Raw genomic sequence first — 19,898 nt, 5'->3', positions numbered from 1 at the left:
ATTTGAAAATAAGATCCTTAGGAAAATATTTGGACCAAAAAGGGATGAGGAGACAGGTGAGTGGAGAAGGTTACATAATTTAGAACTACATAATTTGTATTCATGTCCAGATATTATTAGAATGATTAAATCAAGAAGACTTAGGTGGGCAGGCCATGTGGCACGAATGGGAGAGGAAAGAGGAGTTTACAGGATTCTTGTTGGGAAACCTGATGGTAAGAGACCTGTAGGAAGGCCAAGACGAAGATGGAGGGACAACGTTGAGATGGACCTAAAGGAAATTGGTAGGGATGGAAAAAGAGTATATAGATCTTGCTCAAGATAGGGACAGATGGAAGGCCTGTGTTGCTGCAGCCATGAACCTTCGGGTTTAAGAAGGCTAGAGAGTTCGTTAGTTAGTTAGTTCCCACGATACGTCACGAGCGAAAAAATAAACAATTGAAATACTACTTAGCTACAGACCGGGGTTGGCTGCACCCAACTGTGTTCCCGTTGGGAACGTGTGCTCAACATGACACATTACGCAAAGAAAAATATCTTTCATAAACGCAATGCATGGTATTTACGAACGTGATTTAATCTTGAAAACATAAAGCGTGAACAATAATGTCCTGAGGTCATTGACTTCTCTAGGTCATCGCTTATCGCAACACATGTCCAGTTTTGTTCTTCCCATGGTGTAAATAACGTGTGGCTAGGTGATCTTGGATAAGGAGCTTTGTAAAAGCATATCTTAAGTGGTAAGTTATTACTAGAATCCGGAATTTTCTGTAATACGCTGTCTTTTCAGCGTAGTTAGTTACAGGAATGTATAAAAGGTCAGCGCATAATACTATTCGCAGTCTCATATTTGTTTATTCGGTAATTGTCTGTTATATCGGAGACACATTTATATCGCATATTTTCACTTTAAAATGGTTCGTACTTACCAATTGTGTATTGCGGAACATAGTTGAAGGTGCCATTATGGTTTTTACACGAAAATAACTTCGATTACGAGTAATTCTTTTGGGTCCTTTCTTCCGTTGCGGAACATACAATTTGGCACGCACAGCTGTGGATCATCGCGCGTCGTGCTTGTATTTTGTCGATTTGGAGTGGGTATGCAGTGTTTCAACCTTCTTAACCGAAAAATACCTACTTTCGTGTTCATTATGTCATCAAAAACCATTGACGGATAGCCCCAAAAACCATTCCCGATAGCCCCACAAACCATTGACGGATAGCCCCAAAAACCATTCACGATAGCCCCGAAAACCATTCACGATAGCCCCAAAAACCATTCACGATAGCCCACGAACCATTTCCGGCAAGGTTAGGTTAGGTTGGGTTAGGTTAGGTAAGCATAGTTAAAAGAAATTAAAAAATATAATTCTGGTAAAAAAAAAAAAAAGGCACGTTTGGAAACACTGGCGAGACCGCATGACTTTCGACGCTCGCGCCATCTGCAGGTACATAATGGAAACAACGGCATAATGTTGTCGCTTTGCACAAAATACAAGTTTATTATATGAAAAGTGCTTATTTCTTGTTGTGCAGCATTCTACGGTGAGAAAATACCTCCAAGAACTTTCAAAATACTACAGAAACTCATTTCCGTAAGTAGTTTCTTCTGTAAAAATGAAGAAATGTGTCTCCAATATAACAGACATTTACCGTTTATTCTACATAGTTCACTCGATTGCACGAATTCGTAACGGTTTTAAATAAAATTACATATTTGAGGATTGTTCTAAATACACGAGACGTGTTTTCAATTCCTGAGGTGGTAGATTATTTCCCGCAATTTCCTGCATAAATCATCCCTGTAGAGCACGAAGCCTGTAATCAAGGGAATACATAAGTAGCCCGAGTATGACGTAGATCGAGAATGTATAAGCCACCCATCCCCCATGTGTCTTCACAGCACAATGCAACGCAGAGGGGCTGCAAAAAACTTGTCTCCTTTACTCTTAAAGACTCATGACAATTTTGGAACGTGTAACGTAGAAAGTATTGCAGTTCAAGAACACATTGAAATGGAAATTTTCAAATGCCGACTGTGTTGGGGGAACAACAAGTAGATCGAAAAGTTTTTAATTCCATATCCAGAATAAGATTCTAGAACATAGGCTTCGTCACAAGCACCGTAAAATAATTCCCTCCTTTGGTTTTGTAAAATAAAAACGTTGTTGTATTGTTAATAAGCTGGGAACAGATTCATATGTAAATACTTATTTATGTATGAAGCTGAAATCAGTTATATTTTGTATTATCTTTGCGCATCATGCCATGTGGACTCGAAATATTCAGTTTCTATTTTCCATATTTTTACATATATTAGGTTTTAGCTCATATTTTAAATAATTTTCACATATTATTTCAAGATTTCAGAACATTTCTCAACATATACTCCATATTCGTGCAATAACTACATGTCCCCGTTTTACCAAAAGAGTTGGTTGAATTTCTTGCGAATAACTGACAAATTTGAAATACACTCCCATTATTTCCTGCGATATTGAACGCAGTTTTAATCAATATAAATCCTTCTTAAGAGAAAACAGAAGAATATTCACGTTCAAACAATTACAACAAAATTTTGTTAATCATTGTTCTGGAAACAGAAAATGACAACACATTTTGTGGTGTTTTGCAATTAATGTCAATGTAAGCGTATTGTATTTTATGTAGCTCGTGTAATCTCATATTATTAAAAAGGTACATTTTTAAAATTGTAAGTCCATATTTAACTCCATATTTGGTGAAAATAACTAAATATAAATCCGTTCCCTGTTAATAAATATAATAAATATGTGGATGTTCGTAATTATATAAAATTTTAATCGCAACTCACTGCATTCATTCGGTGTTTCTCAAACTTCACTTTGCTTCATCAAAAATTATAAATTTCTCCTGGCACAATGAGTTTTGTCAATTTTCTGGACCATTGAAGTGACCCGCATAACTGGTAAATAGGTTATCTCTCACCTTTAACCTAACCTAATGTTTTTACTTCTCTTGTAAAATCAACTTATTAGATTAATAACTTTTTTCCCGCTCATGACAGAAACATAACTAGGAATGTGTAAATAAGATTTGCACTTTCTGCAAATTGCATATGCGCGCCATTTTACTTATTTAGCTGCATATTTCACCATATTGTATTACATATTTTTTAAGCTAATGCTACTACTGTACGCAAAAATCCAGGATAAAATAATCAGTTACATTGAAGTTCTCGACAAAATGGGAATTCTGTTTTTTCAAAATATATATTTTAATTTTAAATTTTCTGTAAGTTAGAACTTCGATTATGGGATGTAATCGCAATATGCAGTAACTAGCTACGATATCGATTAATATCCTAATCACAAACAAGTGAGTTAATCGATACAATAAATACTGTACTAAACTACAATAACTCAAGAAGCCCGGTCTATAACCAAGATCACTTAATATTGAACTTCACAAAATAATTGTTTCATTTTAAATCTTCTCTGACATAAGTTAGAAATTCGATTACGGGATGTAATCACGATATGCTACAACTAACTATACAGGGTGTCGCAAAATTCTTTCAACAACGCTTGGGTGCTGGTAGATATCATAAAAACAAGTAACATTTCCCTATAAAGTTTACCTAGAAAGCGCCTAGTTTCTGCGCTATAAGCGCTTAAAATCTATCCTGTACGCATGCAACCCAACACAGCAAACACTTCCTGTGACATAACTACCAGGGGCGCGTGGCAGGATTGCCACTAGCGTTCCTCGTTAAGAGAGACGACTTGAAAACAACAACTTGGGAGTCTTGCCTGAGCGAAATCCAAAACATTAATGTTATTTGCGATGTTGTAAGAATCACTGACAGTATTTATAAACTGACCAAGACAAATAATGGGCAGACTGAAATTCAAGATTACTCATTCTAAAATATATCCATAATTCGCGAAGATGAGGATGATATGATGAAATAACAAATGACAACAATATCCAGGCAAGGATTTAAACCCAAGGCACCTGGCGTCGTAGCGAACTGTGCTAACCACATCACCACGGAGTGTTTCGTGTATCATGCAATATCAACAATTGCAAGGGACACGTGAGATAGGACGTGAAAATGACGTACAATGAGAAGAATAGAAATTCATAAGAATTATCCTGGAAAATCATCTAGATGTCAAAATCCCGCTCGTTTGCTACAAAACGTGGTTTCTAGGGTGAAATAAAAGTTAACATTTTGGTGTCTTCCGAAAATGTTACTCTTACATTTCGATGTCGATATCAAGTTGCTACAATGAATGATAGAAATGTACAATTTATGACGTGTAATCAATGGTTTCCTTTTGATTAGTTCTTTCACGTTCGATGATAAGAATGGGAAGCAAAGACACAAAATGAGAAAACTAATTCCCACACATGAAAATAGTGTAAATTACGAGAATTTCCCTTGATGTACCAAAATCAAGCGATATCGTTAAGTGCGGAACAAACTAGTACATGCAGTTTGTACCGAAGTCAATGTAATTCCGTTCAATGCCATATTAATTTCATCCTACAACTTCTTTAATAGAGCATTCAAGATGAACCACTTTGAGTGGAAAGAGAAAAAGAGAAAGAGAGTTTTAAATTCGCATGTTCCTAGTATTGCAAATAATTTTCAAATAAATTGTAATAACATTGCAGTCTGCATGTTCGAAACGAGGCAGCAAACACATCATGTTTACATTTGTTCGTTCGTGGATTTACCCTATCTCACGTGTCCCTTGCAATTGTTGATATTGCACGATACACGAAACACTCCGTGGTGATGTGGTTAGCACAGCTCGCTACGGCGTCAGGTGCCTTGGGTTTAAATCCTGGCCTGGATATTGGTGTCATTTGTTATTACATCATATCATCCTCATCTTCGCGATTAGCCAAAGGTGGCAGAAAATCGGATTAAAATAAACCAAATCAATCAATCAATTATGGAGATATTTTAGAATGAGTAATCTTGAATTTCATTCTGCCCATTGTTTGTCTTGGTCAGTTTATAAACACTGTCAATGCTTCTTACAACATCGCAAGTAACATTAATGTTTTGGATTTTGCTCAGGCAAGACTCCAAAGTTGTTGTTTTCAAGTCGTCTCTCTTAACGAGGAACGCTAGTGGCAACCCTGCCCTGGTAGTTATGTCACAGCAAGCGTTTGCTGTGTTGGGTTGCATACGTACAGGATAGATTTTAAGCGCTTATAGCGCAGAAACTAAGCGCTTTCGAGGTAAAAGGGAAAAGTTACTTGTTTTTTTTACATCTACCAGCACCGAAGCGTTGTTGAAAGAGTTTTGCGACACCCTGTATCCTTTGTCCCGGGAATCTCTGCAGCGAGCGAAAGAATGCAAGTCTCTGCGCAATGGACAAGAGTGAGGGAACAGGTTTGCGTGGAGGTGAAAAACGATCCAGTTACCAGCCTTTGCAGCAGCGTGTACTGCTTCGCTCCGCCCACTCGCTTTCTCCCCTTCTCTAGCATTATGTGCGGCCTAGCTCCAGAGATTTCCGGGACAGAGTATACCGTATCGATTATTCATTCCCATTGATAAGTATGTGAGCTAATCGATATATGTTATACTATGCTGTAATAGCTCAAGAAGCCTGATCTATAAACAAGATTAAATTGAACTTGAGAAAATAATTTTGATAGTTTTCATGTGGATTTTCCTTAATAAGGTTCAGATACAAATTGTTAATACGCTTTATACGATGTTGTAGTTAATAAATATACTTATCAAACCAAAAATAATTTACGAACTGTATAATTCTTACTAATTGTGTTTGAGTATTGAGTTGTTTATTTTAGCCCAATACAATTTGTTTCCAGAACTCAAGAGAGTGCGATATAATAATTTCCTAATGTTTGGTTTTCAATAATTTTTAGTTCTTCAATATACCAAAGGATGCAATTGCTTTTTAAAAAAAGACCTAGCTACACAAATAAATATCAGTGCTTAGTATGAAAAAAAATCACAAAACCTAGATGAAAATAAACTGACAGAAATTATCATGCAAACACTCTTCAATATTTATTAATATGCTGTTCTACCTTGAGTAATACTTTCTACCAGAAATTTCATTCTACAAATTATTGTATAATACCTAGGTAATATTGTAAGACAAAAAAGAATAGGAAAGCTAGACAGAGAGCGTTGGTACTTTTTATCACTGAAAATACACAGGTACTTTCAGTGTACTATTCAGTTTGTTAGTAAAGAAAGCTCACGCAACTACTCATTATGAAATTGTTATTAATTTTGAATATAATTAGTTTATTCTGGCCTTTCAGTTATTGGACAATGGAAGCTACACCTGCCATCTTTCGTGCACTCACAAAATGCGACACAAGCACACACGTCCCTTCCTGCTGCGTCTCGACCATGATGATCTTCCTGGAAATTATCCAAAGCCTGGACATGAGCTTCCAGAAAAAATCAGTTGAGAGTGTGAAGTTCGTCGACAAAGAATACGACTTCATAGTGGTTGGCGCTGGGACTGCAGGTTGTGTGGTTGCCAACAGGCTGACGGAAGTTCCAGACTGGAAGGTGCTGCTTCTGGAAGCTGGAGGAGAGGAGCCTCCAGTGGCTCAGATTCCAGGAGTTATGAGGTTTCTTCCGAACGGAGACCTGGACTGGAATTACAGAAGTGAGTTCCAGGCCACTGCATGTTTGTCCAGAGGCAACATGACTTGTCCTTGGCTTCGTGGGAAGGTCATGGGAGGAACAGGCGCGATAAACAATATGATCTACACACGTGGTAACAAGAAGGATTATGATACGTGGTCCTGTCTCGGAAACAGTGGATGGAGCTATGAGGAGGTTCTACCGTACTTTCTCAAGTCTGAAGACAACAAGGATCCCGACATTGCAGCGTCGCCTTACCACTCGATAGGAGGGTATCAACCAATCGAACGTTTCCCATATGCAGATGATAATGTAAAGGCTCTAATGGAAAGTATTCAAGAGATTCTGGGGCTACCAAGTATAGATGTGAATGGGGAGACGGAAAATGGTGTCATGAGATCCCAAACTACATCCTCAAACGGTGAACGGTACAGCACCAACAAAGCTTTCATTGGACCAATCAGAGGACGTGACAATCTCCATGTTTCTAAGAACTCTCTAGTTACTAGAATACTCGTTGACGATACGACCAGGAAGGCGTACGGTGTGGAATACACTAAAGATGGTAAGACGTACGTCACAAGGGCACGGAAAGAAGTCATATTATCAGCAGGCTCCATCAACACTCCGCAAATCCTTATGCTTTCTGGTGTTGGTCCTAAGGACCATCTTCAAGGCCTCGGAATACCAGTCGTCCAGGACCTCAGAGTAGGAGACAACTTGCAAGATCACGTGTCAACAGGTGGCGTTGTGTTCTCTCTCACCCGCACCGCCTCGTTTCCCGTATCTGCAGAAACAAGAACGAGGGACTTGGAGGAGTACAAGCAACACAGGAAAGGACCTTTATCAGCAACAGGACCTTCAAGTATTGTCGCTTTCCTCCAGTCAACATATTCAAAAGTACCAGGTTTCCCCGACATAGAGCTTAGGTTCGACCCCAGCGTGGAAACTATTGTCGTTAACACGTCAGAGGGTGCAACGCCGAGAGAACCTTTATGCTACTACAACCGCATCATAGTTAGACCAATAGTCCTGCATCCCCGTAGCCGGGGTACAATTCGCCTACGATCAAAGAATCCTTACGATCCTCCCTTAATACATGCTAACTACCTAGACGACCCTGAAGATGTGAGCATCTTGCTGGAAGCAATTGATTTTGCTCTTCAGCTAGCTAAGTCCAGGTCCTTACAGAAAATTGGAGCCCAGTTGGTAACTGAGACACTCCCTGGATGTGAAGACCTTACATTTGGATCTCAACAGTATTGGCTGTGTATAATTCGTCACTACACATTGTCCTTTTATCATCCAGTGGGTACTTGCAAGATGGGTCCCCCTGGGGATAGTACCTCTGTTGTGGACCCTAGACTAAAAATAAATGGCGTTAAAGGGTTGAGAATTATCGACGCTTCTATAATCCCTCTTGCGATCAGTGGCCATACGAATGCTCCGGTGTTGATGATTGGTGAAAAGGGATCGGACATGATAAAAGAGGAATGGATTCCACTTCATTAACTTGAGTGAAATCCAAGCCATCAGAACAAGAATTGACTTAGTGTTCAGTTGTTGGGTTGTCCAGCCAGAGAAGTTTACCATTAAGTTTTCCAAGGCTCCCTTCGTGAGATGTTATCCTAAACGAATGCTACAGACGTTCCCTTTAACTTCCAACGCGGTTTCCTTCCACTTTCGCTGTTAACTTAATGGCACAAATAGGCGACGGGTTAATGAAATCAATCTTACAAAAAAAATCCGTGTTCATCGAAGGCAGAGAGCATATTCTACAATAATGCATCTCACAAGGTTCTTAAAGTTGAACTACCAATTTAATTATGGCCGTTCATAAAATTGATGACTAACGACACTCTTAATGCTCCTAAAGGAACCGTAATAACTACTACACAAGACACCAGTGTTCATTAGAAGCAGTGCTTCACTATACTAAAGTGTAAATAATGTGGTATATTGTAAACATTTGACATTCGTAACAAACAAATGTTCAGTCATAATTTCACAGTTAATTGATGAGAACGAACATATTTAATTTATAGTTTAAAATAATTAAGATCTGGGAAACAAAATAACAACGCTTATGTTTCATTTCTGTAACCTTGTGTGCAGTGGGATGCTCGGCAAATCGTCTATGACTATTTTCATTACATTTTCTCTTGATCCCTATGTGGATTTATAAATACTGGGATTTTATGTATACTGGTACAGAGTTTGTCGCCAGCTTGTTTGACAATATGTTTCAATTTACGAAGATCTCACGGAGTACAATAAAATAGAATAAACATGGTGGTGGACAACGTGTCATGTAATACTTATGCATCCCACTAAGGTAGTGTTTTTCTAGTCGGAATGGTAGGTCTTAACTCTCAAAGAACTGTTTGACCACTAAGTTTAGAATTAATTTAAGATTACCATATATTTGTAAATTATTGTGGACAGTGGAAACCTCTCGGAAGAATAAGGCACATAACATGCCAAAACGTGCAAATGAAATCCTTTTCTGAAACCACAAAAAAATTGAATCTGAATAAAGTTTGTCTCACATAGAACATTAATATCAAACAGGAACTGGTATGATGTGCAACATGAATACTATGTACTGGTGGCGTCAAGTAACAATAAATGGTTAATCTTATTAGAAATATCAGTTAGGTAAGGTTATTTAATTTAATGTAACTGAACTTTTGTCCTACACTTCGATGGGCTTGTAACATGAGTTACAAAGAGCTTATTTCTATTCTTATAACTGGTTTCTAGTAGCACATAACTGAGGCACAAATTGTAAAATGAGTTGTTGCTAAATTACGAATAAGTTAAGTTATGAGCAAATTCGATGAAGCAAGGTAATGAGACATTTTTATCCCAACTTTTAGAGTGTTGAACGTCCTCTCTAATATATTTTGTTAATTTTTCAGATTTAATTACAATGTATTTTCTGTGCCCCACTGCATTATTTCTAGATAACAATATCTTTGAAATTACAACTTCCGATTTACCAAAACCTTCAAGTGAGTCACAGAAACAAAGGTCAGAACTTCACTTGCATTACAAAACCACGCACAAATTCATCAGGTTTAAAAAATTAGGAACTCGGCAATTGAGCAACTACCCAAGCGAAGAAAAAATCTTTTCACTTTCCAAAATTAGTACAAATTACATTTTGATTATTTTTAATCATTGAAGGTCTACTGCTAATGAACTTCCACAACTTGATAATGTGTAAGGGAAAGTGCTAGAATCATCCTGGAAGATTCACATTTCCTCAGTTGCACTAAGTATATAAAGTGTTCGATGTTCATCACGACTATCAGTTAGCTCTGCACCAACACAGAAGCATCATGAAGGTTTTGGTAAGTATACACTTTCAAATACTGTGAACCTTTAATAGTAGAATATTAAATCATATTAAGGGGCAATGATGAAGTAATAAACCATCAAAGTTGCATGTAAAAATATGATGTCTATTCGATTACAAGATTACAATTCCAGTAGTCTTTGTTTCTTAAGATAATATATATTGAATGATCCATGATTTTATGTTCCGCTAATGTATATGTTATAACCATGGTTACTATATGTTGTGAAGTGAAAATGAGACAAACGGCTAGAGACACAGCTATAGCATCTCGGCCATGCATGCGAACAGCAACAAACCTGACCTGCCTAACCTACTAAGTTATGGATCTGACAGCAGAAATAAACTAAACATAAACTGCCTAACCTATTCACATGTATATTTCTGCTTGTCGATGCATGCGTGAGTAGGTTAGGTATGTCTATTTTCTAATGTAACTATAACAGCTCAACTAAATATGCTAATTCAACTGGATGCTACACTGTGGAAAGTTCAGATGAATGTGGATACGGGCCCTAGATGCACGAGATGGTTTGAGTAAATTTCTGATACATGAGTATGGATTTTATCATACTCGAACTAGCGTGACATCTAGAGAGCATGTTTTGTCTTGGTAAGTTAATTTTTAACGTTTTAATTTTTTCTGTTAAGGACACAAAATACATATTCATTTCTGTCTTGGCTATTTTACGTCGCTTCTCTAGCTCTATCTTCTAACCGTATCGTCTCCAGGTTAATGGTGACGTTAGACGAATGATGAATTAATGAAATATGCGACAATACAATGCCACACCCATGTCATTACTACGAAGTACATATTAGGAATTAAAAGTAAAAAAACAAAGCAATTAAAATTGGCATAAATGTACTACAGCTACAATGGTTTTTTTTCTGAATGTATAACCTTGCAATTGACTTATTGTTTATAAACTTGCACTGAAGTACTCCGTAGTTGTCTGTTGTAACGACTATGAATGGGTAAAATCAATACAATCAATACATTTTGTTTTAATGTGCATTCTAGTTTCATTCGTTGAATCAAAGTACCATTAACATTGAAACTTTTCCACTTCTATTTAAAGAATATAACCCTACGTGATCAATATGAAGTAGCCCAGAATACATAATTAAAAAACATACTCAATGTTTACAACTAATATTCGAAGTGTTACATTGAATTTTTCCCAAATGCAATAAGTTATTTTAAACTGTACAAATACTTCGAATTGTAGTGTTACAGTCTCCATTACTATGGCTCTTAAAGCTTGCCCACAGTTCATTTTGCACTGCTCTTTTGATATTACGGATAACATAACACTAATAATTATTAAATCACTTCAATACAATGAAAAATAATTGTTTATGGAATGCATAATATACACATGATTCGCTACACAGATTCTAACGCAATATCTCACATATCAAGAATTACAATTGTAGATTATTGAAAGAGTACACTTGCGAAATTAGAATGTGGTGGCGCAAAGAAACAAAAATCATATTTTTGCTTTACAGGCAATCCTCGTTCTTTTCGCTCTTGTGGCTGTTTCTTTCGCCCAAGAAGCTAACAGAGAGAAGCGAGCCATTGGATTGGGATATGGCCTGGGAGGCTACGGTCTGGGCTACGGCCTTGGCTACGGAGGCTACGGTCTTGGTCTCGGCTACGGCATCGGAGGCTATGGTCTTGGAGGCTACGGTCTTGGCGGATTCTACGGTTAAGTTTCTTCAATGGTAAGCATACTCTTGCATGTAGACTCTAACTATGTTCTCTCAGAAGAATTCAATACATTGTGCACTAATTTATGAAAATCACCATATGTCAATTTTAACGCATTTTTCTCTTTTTTCAGGAAACGTTGCCTACAGAACAGCTTACTCAAACATAGGATGAAACTGTCGACGTTCTTCAATTATTTACTTGTAAATAATGGATAGTAATGTAAAATAAATTAGCAAAATCATATATTCTTATTATTTTAAACATTTTATAACATTTGTCAATAAATATTCTCCTAGGCATTGGTCGATCCTCTCTACGAATTAAGTGATGAATAGAATATATAGCACGACAGTGGCGATATTGACAGTCGTATTGATTAAAAAACGGTAACATAATACCTTCCGTATTCTGGCGATACATAATAACGATCATTAATACAGTAAATATTATATTGTGTATTGTTGTTATATGTCGCCTCAATACTATGGCTCCATTTTTTATCAGTATAAGAGAGACATACAAAGAAGTTTGTTAATGATTATAAAAAATATAGTAATGGCCTCCATATAGACCGTGCTCAACGGGAGAGATGGACAAGTCAGGATTCTGAGATAAGAAAGATGTCATCCAATTACAAACAGTTTTTTTAAACTGTTTTCAACACTATGGTTTATGTGTAATTATTATCTGGAATTCGTGAATAAGAATTCGTTGATTATCTCATAAGTTCTTGCTTATTACGTCAAGGGCCTTCAGCAAGTCGTCATCAATCCAATTGTCGCTGGTAGAACATCAGGTTCCTTTTATCGTAGGTGACATGATTCTCTGAAAAACCATATTTATAATTGTGTATACGTATCATTCCATACTAAAACACCTGCAAATTTTCAATTGATCACCACACCCTCCAATTTTGACCAGATTTGCAGCATTTCTTCCCTTATGTCTCCTCAGCAATTTTTTTTTCGAAAAAAAAATGCACTTGCTTCCGATTTCCGGCAGTCTTAAAACTACAGTTCTTTAAAAAAACACTTATATGTTTATTATCTCTGCTTCTAAGTCAGATGTAACATTGGAAAAACACTACCAGGAGTAAAACTTTAAAATTTCTAAATTTTGAACATTTTTTCAAAAAAGTTAGTATCACTGATTTTGTTTAATTTTTATATTTCCTAAGGAGGTACATTCTCAATACATTCACAGAGTTTGATTAATCTAATTTTCTTTCTAATGGAGAAATCAATTCTAGAGAATACTTTTGCACAAACACCGACTGCAGGGAATGAGGAAGGGTAGAATATCCTGTTGTATTCCAGCTAGTAAATTACTTTGCCTAGAAAGTCGTATTTTTCACGTCTGCATATAAAACTCATTCTCCTCGTTAATTAAGAGAACAACATATTTTACTCAAAACACACTGATGATGACATGATGGCATGCTGGTGCTGTATAAACAAACTCCATTCTGTTGTATGTTAAGTGCATTCGTTCATTGATTTGCATTTTGCTTTAAGAACCAAAAATATCCTTCTTTTTTAATTACGGCCTAAGTGTCACCTTATGTTCTTTATGCATGTTTGTGTTTCAAACTGAAACATACCATGCATCAGTCAGAAAAGTATTGGGTGTATTCTGTATGACTTCTTTCTTTAATTTAACCAAATGATGTATCATGCACACTCCACTTTAGTTCTATATCAAGTGTAATGGAAGCTATCGGATTTGAGAATGGAGATACGTATCATCTCCTGAACTATTTTTTTTTTTATTTCCAATATTTACAGTGAAGTTTTTGCTTCTAAAACTAAATTTACTATTTCCGAATCAATTTTTTAATACTTTTGATATTGATTGTCTTCAGTAAATGTCTTAATTTTAGTTGAAACTTTAGATGTGCGACTATAGTGGGATATGTGTATAGCTTGTATTCTATTAAACATCAAGATCATAAGTCCTATTTTGAAATAAACGCAACTTCACGGTTTCTTCAAAACTGGTCATAATTTCTCACCTAAACCAGTTTCAGTAGGTTTTTAGCCTTTCAACTAAGGATTTAGTGCTTACTGTTCTTCGTTTACCATTTTCATTAGCATGATAACTGTAGGGTCAAGAAGAAATCAAAGTTTCTTCATAGCCTCCTCTAAATGGTATATTTCTGTAGGATGAAGTAAAACAATATTAAAGATCAGGACTAGGTATGCTGAAATATTGAGATAAAAAAATAACAATTTTTAAATTTTAAAACTATGACTTTACTCCTTTTATGGTTCTTTAGGTCATATTATGGGATCCAATTTTTATAAGGTGTCACCTGTCCTATTGAAATATGCATTTATTTTTAACGTATTTGGAAGCAGCAAACAGTACTTTCCACTATACAAAGCCTAAAACATCACCGACCCTTCGGTCCACGTCAAAACATTGATGAAAGAAGAAAGAACGACAGTTTTTGTAGCTCACACGCAGTGGGGGCCCTACAGGAAGGGGCAGGCGGCCATACCTTGGGTTAACTGATATGCTCCCTAGAATTCTTTCCAGAAAAAAGGAAGAAAAACTAGATAAATAAATGCTCATTTGCCGCAAATGTGTATTTTTGAATGGTGTATACTAAATGTGACTAACCCTAACTATTCATTTTTATTTCTGGTGCCGTCACTAGTCACATGATGAAATTCACCAATCTGATTGATTGAAAATACATTTTGTTTACTTCTAAGTGAAACAGCAGAAAATATCCGATTTTTGTTTGCAATACTGCACTTCATTCACGTCTTAGAAATAAATAAATCAAATTTTGGAAGAAAAATCTTGGCACCCTTGAATTCAACGGTAAATTATACAATAACAGGGTGGCTACTCTAGGACCATGATCAAATTCGAGTATAATTCCCGGTTTTCAAGGCGAACTCTCCAAAAAATCAAGCAGATGTTTTCTCTATTTCACCCTTACATATTACCGCCTCTCAACACCCACACGCAATAATATAAAGGGTCTAGGTGATTCCAACATCCAAAAATTATAATTCAATTAAATGGTATACGTAATATAATTAAAATATTTAATTTCAGGTGCTGAGTTTCTATTTACAGAGGCGCAACCACGAATTTCTGTCTGAGCGGGCGGGGAGAAAGTGCCAGGATAAACGTACTAATACTACTACTAATAAAATAGTGTTAATAATAATGATTATCATTATTGATTTGTTTATTTTACTTCGCTTCTTGTACCACGTTTGGCTAATTTGCGAAGATGGGGATGTGTGATATGATGAAATTGATGAATTGACAGTCACAAACATCCATGTCCAAGCCAGGATTCGAACCCGCCGGGACCAACATTGTTGTTGTTGTTATTATTATTATTATTATTAGTAGTAGTAGTATTAGTAGTAGTAGTATCAAAGACGTTATTATACTCGTAAATTATGCAAAAGGGGGGTAGAAGTTGGTGCTAAAGCATTTGTGTTCGAACAAACGATTTCAATTATTTTTTCAACACATGGCACAGTAGTTCTGATCCCACTTTAAACTGTAGGTCCAGTCCCGATTAGCCTTTCTGTACATAAAGTGGACTTAAAACCACAAATCAATCAATCAATTTTACAACTTTTTTCATTTAGATAGTTCGGCGCCCAGGGCCGAATCCCACCGCCCCCTAGCTATGGTTATAAACTTGATAAGACTAAGAAAAGCAGGAATTGCGAGCGAAGCGAGTAAGAATATTTTACGAAAATAATTTTTATTTGCATAAAATGTGAATAGGATTTGGATTAAAAAAGTTGTAATTTTTCACGTCTACAAAGAAAAATTCAAGTAGAATTCACGCATAATTCCAGGAATTCAAGTTATTCCTGGTGAGTAGCCACCCTGAATAAGGATCAGCTGACATTTTTTTTGCGGGGACCTTATGTCCGTCACTGATGTGGACCGATATACATATTATATCATGTAAAAAAAGATGGATTTTTTTTATGGAAACACTGAGAACATGAGTTTAATACTAAGTATATCTCAGTTTAAAGTAACATTTCAATAATATAAAGAGTCTATGAGAATAAATATTTGAAATACGTAACTTTCAGCTTTTGTATAATATAATGAACATTAATTATTAGCATTAATCTGATTTGTATTCAGGATTTCTCAAGTAAATAAAATATGTGTGTGTGTCAAAGTTTTCACACAGATGTTTCAGTCTCATTTATTCAATCTGTGTGTGGTAACAACATTGATTTGTCACTGTTTTTAAGTACAACGTCCTATTAAATATCTGCCACGGTTGTGAAATTTTTAAACAAATGCAAATATAGATGTAGACTTACTTTCAATTTCCCTCCTTAACATCATACATATACGTGTGTGTGTGTGTCCGCACACAGGAATTTTCAGATAAGAAAATATTAGTGAAACTTATAAGACAACTCAATTTCACTACATCTATTTCTATTATTAAATCTGGTCAACTAAAATAAGCCTAAAAAGCAGTGGTGCCCACAGAGGGGATTAATTGCATACTCCGCGTCAGAATCCCTTAAAATAATATAAAATTCAACATGCCTATATTTTTCTAAAATATATGTAAAAGAAATTTACACCTTGACTATGTGTGATCAAGCAGGGTGAAGGGAGGAACAAGAATATATTTCCTTAGTAATTAATTAGCTGATTCCAAGTCACTTTTGCCACTAGGTGGACAATATTTAATTCGTTAGATGAAGAAAAGGAACAATTTAGGGGTGGGGAGATCAAATAAAGTGTTCAGTAAACCTTAAAAAGTGACTTTCAGTAATAAGATAGTAGTTTGATTGATTTGGTTTACATTACTTCGCTTTTCTGCCACTTTTTCCAATGAGATGAGAATGTGTTATGACATGAAGGGACACTCACAAAGAACACCCATGCCCATTCCTGGATTCGAACCCGCGACTCCTGGCACGTAGCGCCTGTAATACCCACTCCGGCACGGAGGTCGACAATAGGATAGAAATAGACACACTATCGTAATTAAATACTTTGTAGCGATTATGACATGATCTTGGACGACGCACCATTAGCCTTTGGGAGGAATGGACACCGTTGCTAAACTTTATCGTTAAATCTACTACTCGTCAGAATAACACAGCCTTTGCACATATCGTTAAGTAAAAGAGGATGGTCTTCATTAAGTAATTATTAACCTAATGCATGCTATCTTCAGTGAGCATGATTCCTGTCGTAAAAATATAGTAATTATCCTACAACTCAATGATTTTCACAATCAAAAGCTCACATCCTGTATTCTGATACTTCAATATTTATGGATCTGCAAAAGCTCTCTCTGTCTGAAACTTTTTCTATATTTGGAAGTAATGAAAAGAGAAAACGTTTTTTTAAAACATCCTGGAAATTAAAATTTCACTCTCTGGCGTAATTAGCATTAGTATAAAAGGCGTATGATGCTCATCACATACATTGTTTTTCTGAAAGCAACGAACTTAACGAACAACATGAAGGTCTTGGTAAGTGCTTAAAAATTTAATTATTTTCATATCTGTTTTGTAGTACTACTTCTTCATTCATCGAAGAGAGAAATTTACACACATTTTGCTGAAGAAGATTTTATCTGGGACCAAGCTCTAATTTATGAACTGAAATGTCTGGTCTTACCCAGAACACAAATTTAGTTGGACCATGTGACACGAGAAGGTGTAATTTTTACAGTTTCATAAAACTCCTAACAAATGACATTTTCAAATTAGCATTTCTATTTAGTATTGCCTTAAAATATGGCGAAGTGGTCCAAGTAACTAGTATCCTAAATTCAGGTCTAATTGACATGTAAGACTAAGTTATTTTCAAGTAAATAAAACGAAAGTATTCCAAGAATAGTTGTGTAAGCGCAGTCATCCGTTGGAAACTTAATAACAATATGATATCTATGGGTTTCACTTCCAGATTGACTAAGAAAATGATTTATTATGGAAATACTCTTTATTGTACGAAGATCAAACTCCAGTAGTATAACATACTTGAATAGGCTTGATCTTTCAAGAATAAATAGAATTTCCTTAATTATTATTTTACTGCCGAACCTAGGAGTGAAACACCCCTACTATACGTACAATATTATATATTTTCTTACTCTTTCAAACATAAAAGGTTCTATGGTAAATGTATATATTTAAACATTATATTCTATGCTACACTGCACTTATATCATTGAGATGAAAACCAAATACACATTGAGTGCCCATACATAATTTTGCTTCTGGTGTGTTCTTTACGCAGTCTTGTAGAAAGGTAGCTTCACTTTCTTCCAAGTCAGTTTGTGCCAACGTCTGTAATCGGACAGGATTGCTATCCTTTTTTAATGAAATTGAAAATAGTGAGAAACAAACATCGAAAACTCTAAAAAGAAGTTTCTAGAAACCATTGATTCACTCAGAAGAGACATTATAATTTTCATCAAACTTTAACAAGATTCGAAAATTCAACTATTAGACGTTTATTGTTTTTAAATATAAAGTAAGTTAATCTGTGCCCAATAGGAATATTCTAGAAGGAAGTAACTTGAACCTAAACACTATCTATACTGGGAAACGCAATGAATAATCCCCAATTTCCTCTGAATATCTATTTATTGAGTAAATTTCAGATACAACACAGATGGCTATTTTACACTGAAATTACAATCAAAACAGCAACAAAATAACGAGCACAGGAATGATTAACAAATTAACAAAAAATAAGTAAAAGATGGCATTATTTGATGTTATTTACGAGCATTTCTTCTGATGGAAGACCGAAAGGCATATTCCGAGGAGAATAAATTAATATATTGTGTCATTATATTGTGTGGGAAGTCTGCAGAAGAGAGATTTTTTTTAAAATTTCTAATCTAGGTTTTTCTTGTGTAAAATAGGTTTGTGTTTCGTGTTGCATAAAATTAGAAATAGTGTTATGTCAAACATAGCTATACAGCATACGTACCGCAGTAGATAGAGGACCTAAAGTGATTAAATTATGATGAGAATATTACACTTTCCTTGTGAGTGCAGATTTATGTTAAAAACAAGAAAAACTTCCACCAAGAAATTAAATGAGGTGAAATATTTTAAACTTTCAGAGAATATACAACATACCATAGCATATGTTCTTTATTTTATGTACAAAAACTTTTTCACATAGCCAAATAACTCACAGTAAGAATGTTGTTTCTTACAAACAATAGAACAAAAAGCTCTATATCATATTTTATTTGCAGGCTCTCCTCGCCCTCTTCGCTCTCTTGGCTGTTTCTTTCGCCCAAGAAGCTAACAGAGAGAAGCGAGCCATTGGATTGGGATATGGCTTGGGAGGCTACGGTCTGGGCTACGGACTTGGCTACGGAGGCTACGGTCTTGGTCTCGGCTACGGCATCGGAGGCTATGGTCTTGGAGGCTACGGTCTGGGATACGGTCTTGGCGGATTCTACGGTTAAAGTCTTCAACTAGTAAGTAATCTGTTTTACTTTAACTTTTTGTTATTGAATCATTATGTAGTAACTGCAATCGTAAGATATTAATTTTATACTTCTGTTTCGTTTCAGGAAATATTGATACTGTGTTATTTCTTCTATCAAATATTGTCTCAACGAAGATACTCTATGCTTCCTGTATATCAAGAATAAGTCTACCTTCACTGTACTTCACTGTTAAAATGAATCAATAAATACTACCATCAAGCATTAATGTTTTTTATTGTATTAAGTCCTGGTACGTAATGCAATAAGTACTTCAATGTTAGTTTTCCTGCAAAAGCCTGTGTGGAAGGAGAATGCAAGTCGATTTCAGTCAATAACAAGTTTGCCTTGAAAACTTTGTATTTTTGCTATTTTAAGTCGCTTTCTACCACTTCAAGCTAATCGCTACGATCTCACAAAGAGCACCCATGGCCAGAGCGGAACTCGAACTTAGATACTTCTTTGGTGGCAAGATCAAAAATCAACCCTTAAAGCAATTGGCCATCTACTCGGTCCCTCTTGAAAAAGACGTCGCGAGGGACCACACCCCGCCTTTCCTTTTAAAGTTGCACTGTTTATTTCATTGTAGGACAAAAGAAAGGAGTTATTTTTGTAATACTCGATAATAAAATTTTGTTAAACCCTCCAATATGTCGTGTATGTAATGTTATACACAGTTGGGAAGGTTAAAAGTTTGTCTGAT

General features: G+C 35.8%; 2 long non-coding RNA genes and 1 pseudogene across 2 annotated transcripts; all 3 read left to right on the top strand.

Moving 5' to 3' along the window:
- The first annotated feature begins 6,310 nt into the window (after positions 1–6,310).
- Positions 6,311–8,379, top strand: LOC145980837 (glucose dehydrogenase [FAD, quinone] pseudogene; annotated as a pseudogene).
- Positions 8,380–9,896: 1,517 nt separating this feature from the next.
- LOC145980700 (uncharacterized) lies at positions 9,897–11,956 on the top strand. Its single transcript, XR_014440871.1, has 3 exons — positions 9,897–9,990; positions 11,511–11,726; positions 11,846–11,956. It is a non-coding gene; the product is annotated as an uncharacterized LOC145980700 (long non-coding RNA).
- Positions 11,957–17,157: 5,201 nt separating this feature from the next.
- Positions 17,158–19,420, top strand: LOC145980763 (uncharacterized). Its single transcript, XR_014440883.1, has 3 exons — positions 17,158–17,213; positions 18,959–19,186; positions 19,283–19,420. It is a non-coding gene; the product is annotated as an uncharacterized LOC145980763 (long non-coding RNA).
- The last annotated feature ends 478 nt before the right edge of the window (positions 19,421–19,898 follow it).

This window comes from Lepisma saccharinum, chromosome 28 (genome assembly GCF_977018435.1).
Source record: "Lepisma saccharinum chromosome 28, izLepSacc3.1, whole genome shotgun sequence".
Lineage (NCBI taxonomy): Eukaryota > Metazoa > Arthropoda > Insecta > Zygentoma > Lepismatidae > Lepisma > Lepisma saccharinum.
The sequence above is the reverse complement of the archived record's forward strand: the minus strand, read 5'-3'. Positions and strand labels throughout refer to the sequence as shown.